Below are 12,038 nucleotides of genomic sequence, written 5' to 3' on the forward strand. Positions count from 1 at the left end.
GGAAACAGGCTTAGCATTTTCAAAAAGTTGTGTTTTCCCCAAATTTCCATAGAAATAGAGTTGGAGCATTACGAAAAAAGTTGTTTTCCCAGGGAAACAGAGTCTTAGAATTTTCAAAAAGTTGTGTTTTTCCATAATTTCCATAGAAACAGAGTTGGAGCATTTTCAAAAAGTTGTGTTTTTCCCCAATTTCTATAGAAACAGAGTCGGCGCGTTTTCAAAAAGTTGTGATTTTACTAATTTCCATAGAAACCGAGGTTAAACATTTTTAAAAAAATGTAAAAAATGTGTTTACTATGCGGTGCAACGACACCACCGCCTACGACTTTTCAAAAAAATTGCTTTTAGTCGGAGCGTTTTCAAAAAGTTCCACCTTGAGACACACTTTTTGAAATTTTGCATTTGTGTCCACGTACATTCTGCGTGCCATAAGTCCCCTGTTCCTGTTTAACTGGAGCTAACGTCGTCACACAACCGTGAACACGCGACTAATGTGGAAACGACAACGGCGCTAACTAGCGGTTAGCAGTAGCCGTGAAGCCACATGGGGTTTTGCACATTGACACACTCGAGCTAAATGCTAAACAAACCAGCTTTTCTGCGTGACATGTTTTTTTTCTTTTTCCCTCCGTTTCTCCCCCGTCTCTCCGGGGAAAACGGCAGACCTCCACTAATTCCTCCCGTTTCTCGTCATAATTGATGCATGTGACGCTTTGGCGTGCAGCATCCAGAGGTCCGACGTCCCACATGAATTAATAAATGTTTATAGATTGGGTGTGTGCGCACATCTTTGAATGCACGCACACAAACGTGAGACACTAGCAGAGTGCAGAACTCTGTTCACAGGGACTGTTTACCTGCTCCCATCATGCAACAGCACTGGCCAAGTTGATTTAAGAGACAGATGTTGTGTCACGAGTTTGATCATTCAATCTGAGTCCCATGTTTTGAGTTTTGATGTCTGGGAATGTCAGGGTGACTCAGGATTCCCGTTTTGTTGTCCGTCCACTGAGCGTGTGCAGAAGAACTATGGCTGTGATGCGCAGGAGCAGCGTTTCAGGAAAGCTGCGTTTTCAAAAAGTTGGTCAGAGCGTTTTCGAAATGTTGCATTTTTCCCAGTTTCCATGCAAACAGTTGGAGAATTTTCAAAAAGTTCTATTCCATCTATGGAGCGTGTGCAGGAAAGCCATTTGCTACTGCCACGGTGGGCACGTGCCGCATTTCACAAATGTTTTAACAGATTTACGTGGAAAAGGAAAACAGAGTCGGAGCGTTTAAAAAAAGTTGTTTTCCCATGAAAACAGTCTTAGAATTTTCAAAAAGTTGTGTTTTCCCCAAATTTCAATAGAAACAGAGTCAGAGTATTTTTTTTTTTTTTTATTCCCAGGGAAACAGGCTTAGCATTTTCAAAAAGTTGTGTTTTCCCCACATTTCCATAGAAATAGAGTTGGAGCATTACGAAAAAAGTTGTTTTCCCAGGGAAACAGAGTCTTAGAATTTTCAAAAAGTTGTGTTTTTCCATAATTTCCATAGAAACAGAGTTGGAGCATTTTCAAAAAGTTGTGTTTTTCCCCAATTTCTATAGAAACAGAGTCGGCGCGTTTTCAAAAAGTTGTGATTTTACTAATTTCCATAGAAACCGAGGTTAAACATTTTTAAAAAATGTAAAAAATGTGTTTACTATGCGGTGCAACGACACCACCGCCTACGACTTTTCAAAAAAACTGCTTTTAGTCGGAGCGTTTTCAAAAAGTTCCACCTTGAGACACACTTTTTGAAATGTTGCATTTGTGTCCACGTACATTCTGCATGCCATAAGTCCCCTGCTCCTGTTTAACTGGAGCTAACGTCGTCACACAACCGTGAACACGCGACTAATGTGGAAACGACTGCGGCGCTAACTAGCGGTTAGCAGTAGCCGTGAAGCCACATGGGGTTTTGCACATTGACACACTCGAGCTAAATGCTAAACATACCAGACCAGCTGTGACTGTAGACGCGGCTAGCGCTCGTTGATCCTGTGACCTGAGGTATAATTACACAAACTCTGCGCTCGGTTGTTTTTAACTCCAAATAACAAACGGAAAGATTTTACAAACAAGCAAAACGGCTTATAATTACAAAATATTAGCATTTATCTCCCGCTAATTAGTGCTGCGGATGATACATTAGCTCTATTAGCACAAGTCTGAAACATCGACGGAGCCGCGGGGAGTTATTATTTATGAAATGTGCTCCCTCTGTCCTCCAGCTCATTAATATTCATATCAGAGATCGGCTCTGCTCGGTCGCAGTATCGACGGCTGAGACATTCGCCCTTCGCTCTTTTGTTGTTGGCGGGAGTCAATTAACGCCTCGCACGCTAGTGTTTAACTCCTGCCGACGTTTGGCGACTGATGGAGCGGCAGAACAATCGAATGTGAGGGGGGGGGGGAGGGGGCGGGGGGGGGGGGGACTTTAGAGCTTCCACGAGGTTTTGCAGAAAAGGTGAAATTAAAATTCTCCCCACAACGTCTTTCAGCTTGGAGCCCGCATGTGGTCGTTTTAATTGATGGGAGAGTGTTTTTTTTTTTTTTTAAATGTCCGCTGTGGAGCATCTTCCCAGCATGCACTGCAGAGGTGGAGGTGCGGGTTTGTTTTTTTTGTTCTCCAATGAGCACGTTTGTTGGTAAAATGAGGAGAAAGCAAAGAGACATTGATCCAAACGATGTGTCCGCATGCTGAGAAGAGATGAAGCGAGGACTTTGTTCTGAACGGAGGTTTTCTTGCCCCGGGGTTGTTGGCGCCGTTTAAACACCCGAGCCGGTGACCCACTTTTCAACATCACAAGTAGTCCGTCATGGGACGTTCTGTGTTGTGAGCTTCTGTTGCCTCTCAGGTATGACGGAGGGGAGAAAGAATAGACTTTAAAAAAATACTTCAAATCTAACACACCCTCTGACTTGTGAATTTTCTGGGTCTGCTTTGTTTTTGGGACAGCAGCTCTATTTCAGGAGTCTTTTATTTTGGAGTTTCCATGTCCTCCCTGGGCATTTCCTCCCAAAAGATTAAGACAGTAGATTTCAATGTCCTAGGCCCTGTTTACTCCTTGTCAAGTGAAAACGTAAAAACTTTCGTTGTATTGAAGCTTTTTTTTTTTTTTAAACGGCTCGCAAGGTGGAACTTTTCGAAAACAAAGTCAGAAAACTCTGTCTCTGTGGAAATGGGGGAAAGTGTACATTTCTGAAACCACTCCAACTCTGTTGCCAAAGAAATGGGCAAAAACACAACTTTAAAACACTCCCAACTGTGTTGCCAAGAAAAATGAAGGGAAGGGGCAACTTTTTGAAAACATTAACTATTATGAAAGAAAAGAGGAGAAAATGCAACTTTTTCAAACCACTCCAACTCTGTTGCCAAGAAAAACGAAGGGAAAGTGCAACTTTTTGAAAAACACTCCAACTCTGCTGCCAAAGAAATGGGGGAAAGTGCAACTTTTTAAAGCACAGTGTGTGTGTGTGTGTGTGTGTGTGTGTGTGTGTGTGTGTGTGTGTGTGTGTGTGTGTGTGTACAGGTTACACTACAAAAGCAAACACACAGAATTGTACTGTTATTGTCGCCATAGTAACCGAGCTAAAGGTTAGAGACAGCAGCTCCACAACTCTTTCCACCATTCCTTCATCATTGTAACTACATTTCACAAGAGTAATCAGTTACTTCCCACTTTAAATCTCAATTACTCCAACTGCTCTGCCTGCTAATTCCTCGGCGTCCCAAAGAAATTCAGCCACGTTTCCAGAGACGTGGTCGCCGTTCAGCGAAGACGTTTCCAGAGACGTGGTCGCCGTTCAGCGAAGACGTTTCCAGAGACGTGGTCGCCGTTCAGCGAAGACGTTTCCAGAGACGTGGTCGCCGTTCAGCGAAGACGTTTCCAGAGACGTCGTGGCCGTTCAGCGAAGACGTTTCCAGAGACGTGGTGGCCGTTCAGCGAAGACGTTTCCAGAGACGTGGTCGCCGTTCAGCGAAGACGTTTCCAGAGACGTGGTCGCCGTTCAGCGAAGACGTTTCCAGAGACGTCGTGGCCGTTCAGCGAAGACGTTTCCAGAGACGTGGTGGCCGTTCAGCGAAGACGTTTCCAGAGACGTGATCGCCGTTCAGCGAAGACGTTTCCAGAGACGCGAAGACGTTTCCAGAGACGTGGTCGCCGTTCAGCGAAGACGTTTCCAGAGACGTGGTCGCCGTTCAGCGAAGACGTTTCCAGAGACGTGGTGGCCGTTCAGCGAAGACGTTTCCAGAGACGTGGTCGCCGTTCAGCGAAGACGTTTCCAGAGACGTGGTCGCCGTTCAGCGAAGACGTTTCCAGAGACGTGATCGCCGTTCAGCGAAGACGTTTCCAAAGACGTCGTGGCCGTTCAGCGAAGACGTTTCCAGAAACGTCGTGGCCGTTCAGCGAAGACGTTTCCAGAGACGTGGTCGCCGTTCAGCGAAGACGTTTCCAGAGACGTGGTCGCCGTTCAGCGAAGACGTTTCCAGAGACGTGGTCGCCGTTCAGCGAAGACGTTTCCAGAGACGTGGTCGCCGTTCAGCGAAGACGTTTCCAGAGACGTGGTCGCCGTTCAGCGAAGACGTTTCCAGAGACGTGGTGGCCGTTCAGCGAAGACGTTTCCAGAGACGTGGTCGCCGTTCAGCGAAGACGTTTCCAGAGACGTGGTCGCCGTTCAGCGAAGACGTTTCCAGAGACGTGGTGGCCGTTCAGCGAAGACGTTTCCAGAGACGTGGTCGCCGTTCAGCGAAGACGTTTCCAGAGACGTGGTCGCCGTTCAGCGAAGACGTTTCCAGAGACGTGGTCGCCGTTCAGCGAAGACGTTTCCAGAGACGTGGTGGCCGTTCAGCGAAGACGTTTCCAGAGACGTGGTCGCCGTTCAGCGAAGACGTTTCCAGAGACGTGGTGGCCGTTCAGCGAAGACGTTTCCAGAGACGTGGTCGCCGTTCAGCGAAGACGTTTCCAGAGACGTGGTCGCCGTTGAGCGAAGACGTTTCGAGAGACGTGGTCGCCGTTCAGCGAAGACGTTTCCAGAGACGTGGTCGCCGTTGAGCGAAGACGTTTCCAGAGACGTGGTCGCCGTTCAGCGAAGACGTTTCCAGAGACGTGGTCGCCGTTGAGCGAAGACGCTCCCGGAGAGAAAGCGAGCGCCCAAAAAGTACAAATCCTAAATGAAGTCGCTGCACTCAATCACCAAGCAGCTCAGAGAAATGACCCGTAACAGTAAGAGCGGAGAGTTTTATTGGGTCTCCACACATGTAACCACGTGAGAACGGATGGAGTGTAATGAAGGGAAATGTAAAGTGTGAGTGAGATCATAACCAAGTGATGGATTCAACATGGAGGACAAAGTTTTATGAACGCCATCGATTCTTCACGAAGGAGCCGCTTCGTCTTAAATCAATGTGGGAACGCAGGCGAAGAAAACTAATCATCCTTTATTGATTAACCTTATTAAATGCTCGCCCGCGTCACGATGGAAGCCGCCCTGACGCCTGGAGTATTAAACTCGTTCCAGAGCCCAAGAACATGTAACTCAATAATTGTGCGAATCGCTGTTATTTTAGAATGTGATGCTAATTACGCGAATGTTGTTACTGCTTGTCAAATGGAGAGAAACCGACGCTACATAGCGTAGCATGGCTAGCATTATACTTCAAAACTATCTTTCCCATTTTTTTTTCTTGTAGATTTTAGCAGAACAATTTTCTAGAACTGTAGTGACTTGTCTAAATACTGATTGCCGTGTAGTTATTTTGACCGAAGTTCCTCTGTAGCGGCTCCCTGAAGCTAATAGCCATTTGGTTTTCCCTTTTGTGTTATTGACTTTCACAACGGGTTCCATTTTAAGATTAAAAGCTGCTAAATTATGTAAAACAGGAAGAATAGATGGATTCGTTAAAATTAAAATTACAAAAAAAGTGTATGAAGGAAGAATGGTCCAATCTGCATCTCCATTCTTAAGTCTCAGCGTGTTGCAGATGTGTCCTGCCGTCACGTTTCGTTAGCTGGGTTAGCTTGCACAGCGCTCTTAGCTTTAACTACAAGAATCTGCATCAGGAGCAAGTCAATCCTGATACCCCCCCCCCCCCCCGTAGGCGTCATGGTAAAACTCACGCCTCGGCGCTCTTGGAGCAGCGCTATCATGCTGTACCTTGTTTTCACGCGCTAATGCCCGATAGCGGCGAGCTAAAATCGAAACCGAGATCCGCCGAGGAGGTCCGCTGACTTCGCCCTGAACTATACGTATCCTACACCCCCCCCCCCCCCCCCTCCACCCCCCCCCCACCGCGCCGTTTCCTCCCCCGTTGCTGAAGAGCCGCCTGGAGCGGAAAAAAACAAGCGAGCACGGTTGATGCAACACAGCTGACCTCTGACCCCACAGGACGGGAACAGCAGATACAAGCAAGCGTAACTGGATGAACCTCGTCCGATAAGTCCCCCCCCCCCCCCCCCTCCCCCTCCTCTTCCTCCTCGATATGGAAGCAATGAATTGGATTTTATAGGCGAGGAAAAGCCCATTCATGCGAGAATATTATGCATGCGGCATGTTTATGTTCCCATAAGAGACTTTTCCTTTGTTACGTCTTGGAAAGTCGGGATCAGACGGGGGGGGGGGGGGGGGGGGCGGAGCCAGAGACCCTCGCCGTTTCCCTCCCTCCCGCCAAACGACGGGGCAATTAAACGTCTCGCATAGGAGCCACTGCCGAGCGAAAGAGACGTGAGCTTATTCCTCGTCTCGCTCGCTCTTTCTTTTTTTTTGTTTTTTTTTTTTATTCTGTTTTCATCTGTTCGCCTCATTTCAACTTTTTTTTTTTTTTTTTTTGTCTCAGTGGCTCGGAGGATCATCTGATCCATATCAATTAGGCAGGTAAACTATATGCTTCTGCCCTGCAGATGATCCCGTCTCTGCTTCAAGGTAAAAATAAAAAAAGAAACAAATCAACAGATCCAGAGAGGAAGACGCTATGTGGGGAAAACTTAAAACGAAGTCATCAGAGCGCGGAGAAGACGGGAATGTTTTAGTTTAGCGGAGAAAGAAAGGGACACATTTGTTGAGGTAAATCATGCATAACTACATGTATGATTAAACACCGTCGCATTGTGATCGTGGAGGAAGTCATGGACGTCCCAGGGTTGTGGTATTTGATCTCTCGCTTGTTTTCTCTCCCCGGCGCTCTGAAAAAAAATCTAAAATTCCATCCACATGTCACTATGTACAGGCTTAAGGGAGTGTAGTACGCATGCCAGGCCTGTAGGGGCACTGTGACTCACCACACACACCAGAAACAGATAGAATTGTAGAAGTCGACCCCTCATAGATTCTACATGACTATTGGAAGTGGTGTGCCCAACCTCTCAGGCAGGATTTGTACTTTTTAACAATCAAAAAGCGATTCTGAAATCTGTGTCTGGAATCAATTAGTGATTTCAGCGACTTAATCCAGAAGACGACTGGTTATATATTGTGTTGCTCAAATCCAGGGCAGGTGTGTGATGACGCACTGTTATATTCTGCTAATCTGGAGCGATGGCGGCTGATTGAACCGCAAGGTGGGGTGATACGATGGAGAACCTGCTTCTGGGACCTTCATCACTTGTGAGTAGAAGAAGAAAAACACCGACGCCACAGACGGATGAGCTGAACTCAGACATCAAAGGCTTTGTGCTGCAGGAGGATTTAATCTACAAGTGACGGGTGAGTGCTGCTTTTTTACTTTCTCTGGATTAGACTGCGCTGCTGTTGGCATCTGTTGCAGTTTTTCTATTGTAAAGTAGTGTTTCCCATACAATCGTACACAAACACAAGCATGACAGCAGTGCACAAGACCCCCCCCTCCCCCCCCCCCCCATTGATGTGTTGTTGGTGTGGATTACGTACTGATGCATAGTAGTGGCGCACTACTGTCTATTGGTATATTATATTAAAAAAGCAATGTGTTAAACATTATTGTTTAAAGATGCTATAAGATAAAGGAATTTGTTCCAGTGATAATCAGCGTCACCACATTTAGTTTTAGATTTTATCGCCACTAAAATGCCTTTTTAGTTTTACATAACGAGAATATTTGAAAAAGACTGGAAATGTTCTAAACGACTTCTTGTGGTGAAACGCGACACAACGTCCCCAAAACAAGCGTTGAATTTCGCCTTGTCATGCGACTTCATCAGCGCGGTCGGACGAACTTCACCGCAGCGACGCCCAATAACGCAAATATTGCATTTCCCAGTTTATCTGTCCACGTTCCTCTCACGATGGCCGAGTGGCTGAAGAGTAATCGATTTGTCCCGGCGCCAGTTACTGAGCTTAGTCCCGGCTCTCCCCACATTGTTCCTCCTGTCCGCGTGCGATTAGCCGCTTTGCACACGTTTTGGCCGCCGCCGCCGCCACTGCCACCACCGCCGCCACCGCCACCACCACCACCACCACCACCGCTTCCCCCGAACCCAGACGTAGTTTATCAGGCCGGCGCAGAGCGAGGACCCGCCGCCTCTTTAAGGGTTAAAGCAAGTTTTCAGACAGTGGCAGCGATGTATTGGGAAGTTTGCTGGTCACACGCGCCCCCCGGGACTCACCGCCGCCGCCGCCGCCGCCCGGGAGACGCACACGTCCACGGTCTGTTTGGGGGCTTAGCACCGTCCCTCGGTGAATTCGTTAAGTCCCCGAAGTCTCTTATGTGGATTTTTGAAGCCTCTTAGTTGGAATTATAGCCAGCCGCCCTAATCTGGTGGATTTAAGAGAAGCGGATTGCTCTCCAAGAAAAAGGAAAACATTGTGGCGAGCAGAGAAAAGACCTTCATTTCTATTAAAAATAAATAAATAAAACTGTCAATTAGCTGAGAGTTCTTCTGGAAAACATTAGTGTTGATGAGGTTAAAAACTCTCTACATATATATTTATTTAAGCTCCCGTAAGGTTTGTGTGGCTCCTCGTTGTTTTTCCCTCAAAACAATTAAAGTCGCTCTTCGCACAGATTTTTTTAAAACACAGATTTTCTTTTCTCCACAAAGATCTGGGACGTATTAAATATTTATCCCTGCCGCGGTTTTTACACTTCGTGTTGCAGCAGCTTTTTATTTTGAGGGGGGGAGAAAAAAAAATCCCTAATTAGTGACAGTTTGAAGCCACACTTCACAGACTTTAACTGCACCAGTTGTTTGACAAGGATACACTTCTTTTTTTTTTATTCCTTCATTTCCATTCCTCCGTGGGGCTGCAGTTTTATATAGCGCAGCCGTTGTTGATGCTACACAGGTGATAAATGTCAGCGGTGGAATACACACACACACACACACACACACAGCAGGGAGTTCTTCAGAGGAGGAGGGGGTGAGGGGTGCTTGATTTGCATACCACGGGATGCTTGTATGAGGAGACCCGCACGCCCACGCCTGCAGCAGCGTGTGGAACTCGATACCACCCACGACGGCTCTCACACACACACATGCACGCACACACACACGCACACACTACTACTGCATACTACTTCCTGTGACTCACAATCTCATAACATATATATATATATATTTATATTTTTTTTTTAAATCAATATTTGCATGTGGTTCTCGCTGAGCTGCACCAGATCGATAATCAATAGTTGCCATAGTTACCTTGAAAAAGTAATCCGATTACTGGTTACGTGTTTTTAAAAGCAACTCATTTAGATTACAAGTAGCCTTCGAGTTACTTCGAGCAGCTGCCCCCCCCCCCCCACAGTCTCCACATTTATCTATCTATTTATTTGTACTACCTGCTCTATACAACCTTTTAATTGGGACAAATAAATGATTTGATTGATTGATTGATGAATCGATTGGAAAAAGGGGCGGGGCTTCCTGTCAATATATGTTTTTACTCAGGGAAAGGACAACAAATAGTGTAACTGCACTGCCACCTGAATGCACCGTAGTGCTACAATAATCATTATAAGTAACGCTACAATAGTAACGCTACAATAGTAACTCTACCATAGTAACTCTACCATAGTAAAACTACAATAGTAACTCTACCATAGTAAAACTACAATAGTAACTCTACCCTATTGTAGCATTACTATTGTAGTGTTACTATTGTAGAGTACAATAGTAACGCTACAATAGTAACGCTACAATAGTAACTCTACCATAGTAACTCTACCATAGTAAAACTACAATAGTAACTCTACCATAGTAACTCTACCATAGTAAAACTACAATAGTAACTCTACCCTATTGTAGCATTACTATTGTAGTGTTACTATTGTAGAGTACAATAGTAACGCTACAATAGTAATGCTACAATAGTAACGCTACAATAGTAACTCTACCATAGTAACTCTACAATAGTAACTCTACCATAGTAAAACTACAATAGTAACTCTACCATAGTAACTCTACAATAGTAACTCTACCATAGTAATGCTACAATAGTAACTCTACCCTATTGTAGCATTACTATTGTAGAGTACAATAGTAACGCTACAATAGTAATGCTACAATAGTAACACTACAATAGTAACGCTACAATAGTAACCCTACAATAGTAACCCTACAATAGTAATGCTACAATAGTAACGCTGCAATAGTAATAATACAATAGTAACACTACAATAGTAAAGCTACAATAGTAATGCTACAATAGTCACACTACAATAGTAATGCTACAATGACTGGGATCAGTAACTTTAACCTGATTTCTGGTTTGGAAATAGTAATGCATTGATTACTTGTTACTGGTAAAAAAAAAAAAAAAGTGGTCATATGAGAGTAACACGTTAATTACGAACATCGCTAGTGGGGGGGGGTTAGGGTTAGGGTTACCCTAACCCCCCCCCCCCACTAGCAGCACAAGATTGGCTTCCACTTCTACCATCTTGACGTTGGAGAGACGCAGCGAGGCGCCACTCTCCTCTCCTGCTCCATCGCCCCGTCAGGCTATATTTAGCTGCACCGACAAACGAGCCCACTCCACCATCGTGCAGCGTGCATCGCCCACGGAAGGAAAAAAGAAAAAGAAAGAAAGAAAAAGAAGTTGCAAATCTCCCCGGATGGGACCTGGAATCCTCCAGGAGACGATCCCCGATGTGACGGCGAGGTTCCTCCCTGCCTTGTTTTTCTCTTTGGCACTATGGAATTACTCAAGCATCCCAGCTATGTGCTCTTTGTGCTCCGCTGTCAATCACGGCTCCAGGAAAAAACAGGCGTGTTGCAGTTTTGCATGTTGGAGGTACGAATGCTGGAGGACATACATACAGCTCGTATCTCCTTTGTTTTGGCGATCCGATGGGTTCTGTCGTGACCGAAGCCAGACGGGCTGCATTTCTGCTGTCAGCTGCAGGTGTGGCCAGAATCGCTGGTGGAGCCACTTTGTTACCAAAATAAAAACCTCACCGAAGTCGTCAAAAGATTGAATTTACACTTGTTATTTTAACAAAAACCTGCTGCATTCTGCAACACACCAGCAACACAACAACCCCTACAGGGCTGAAAGACTTGTTTTGGTTGTGTTTTTGTTTCGTTATTTACCCGACTCACCAACACCTTGTAAAATGTCTAAAGTTGTCTGAGCAATAGCAGGAATTGTGACGTGCTACAGAGACACCCGAGCGTCTGACACCTGTCAAGTCTCGTCTTTGAATGCAGCTGCAACCAGAGAAGCAGACAGACCAGACTTCAGTCCATCTGCGCCGCAGCGCAGTGACAAGGCTGCGCCGGAATCCACGGAGAAACGCATTGGAGTTGCAGATCGGCTCAATAAAAGAATGCAAAAGGCAATTTTGTTTTTATTGCAATCACAGGTGAGTAAACATCCAGATAAATTGAATATTATTGAAATGTTTTTCTTCAATTTTGAATTGCATTAGCACATTTCTATCTATCTATCTATCTATCTATCTATCTATCTATCTATCTATCTATCTATCTATCTATCTATCTATCTATCTGTCTGTCTGTCTAATATGCATATATGGTTACAAACAAAAAAGATAGTTTGTTAATATTATCCCTATTATAATTCCCAGTGTGATTTAACAAA

The sequence above is a fragment of the Blennius ocellaris genome, assembly GCF_963422515.1.
Source record: "Blennius ocellaris genome assembly, chromosome: 24".
NCBI classification, from domain to species: Eukaryota; Metazoa; Chordata; class Actinopteri; order Blenniiformes; family Blenniidae; genus Blennius; species Blennius ocellaris.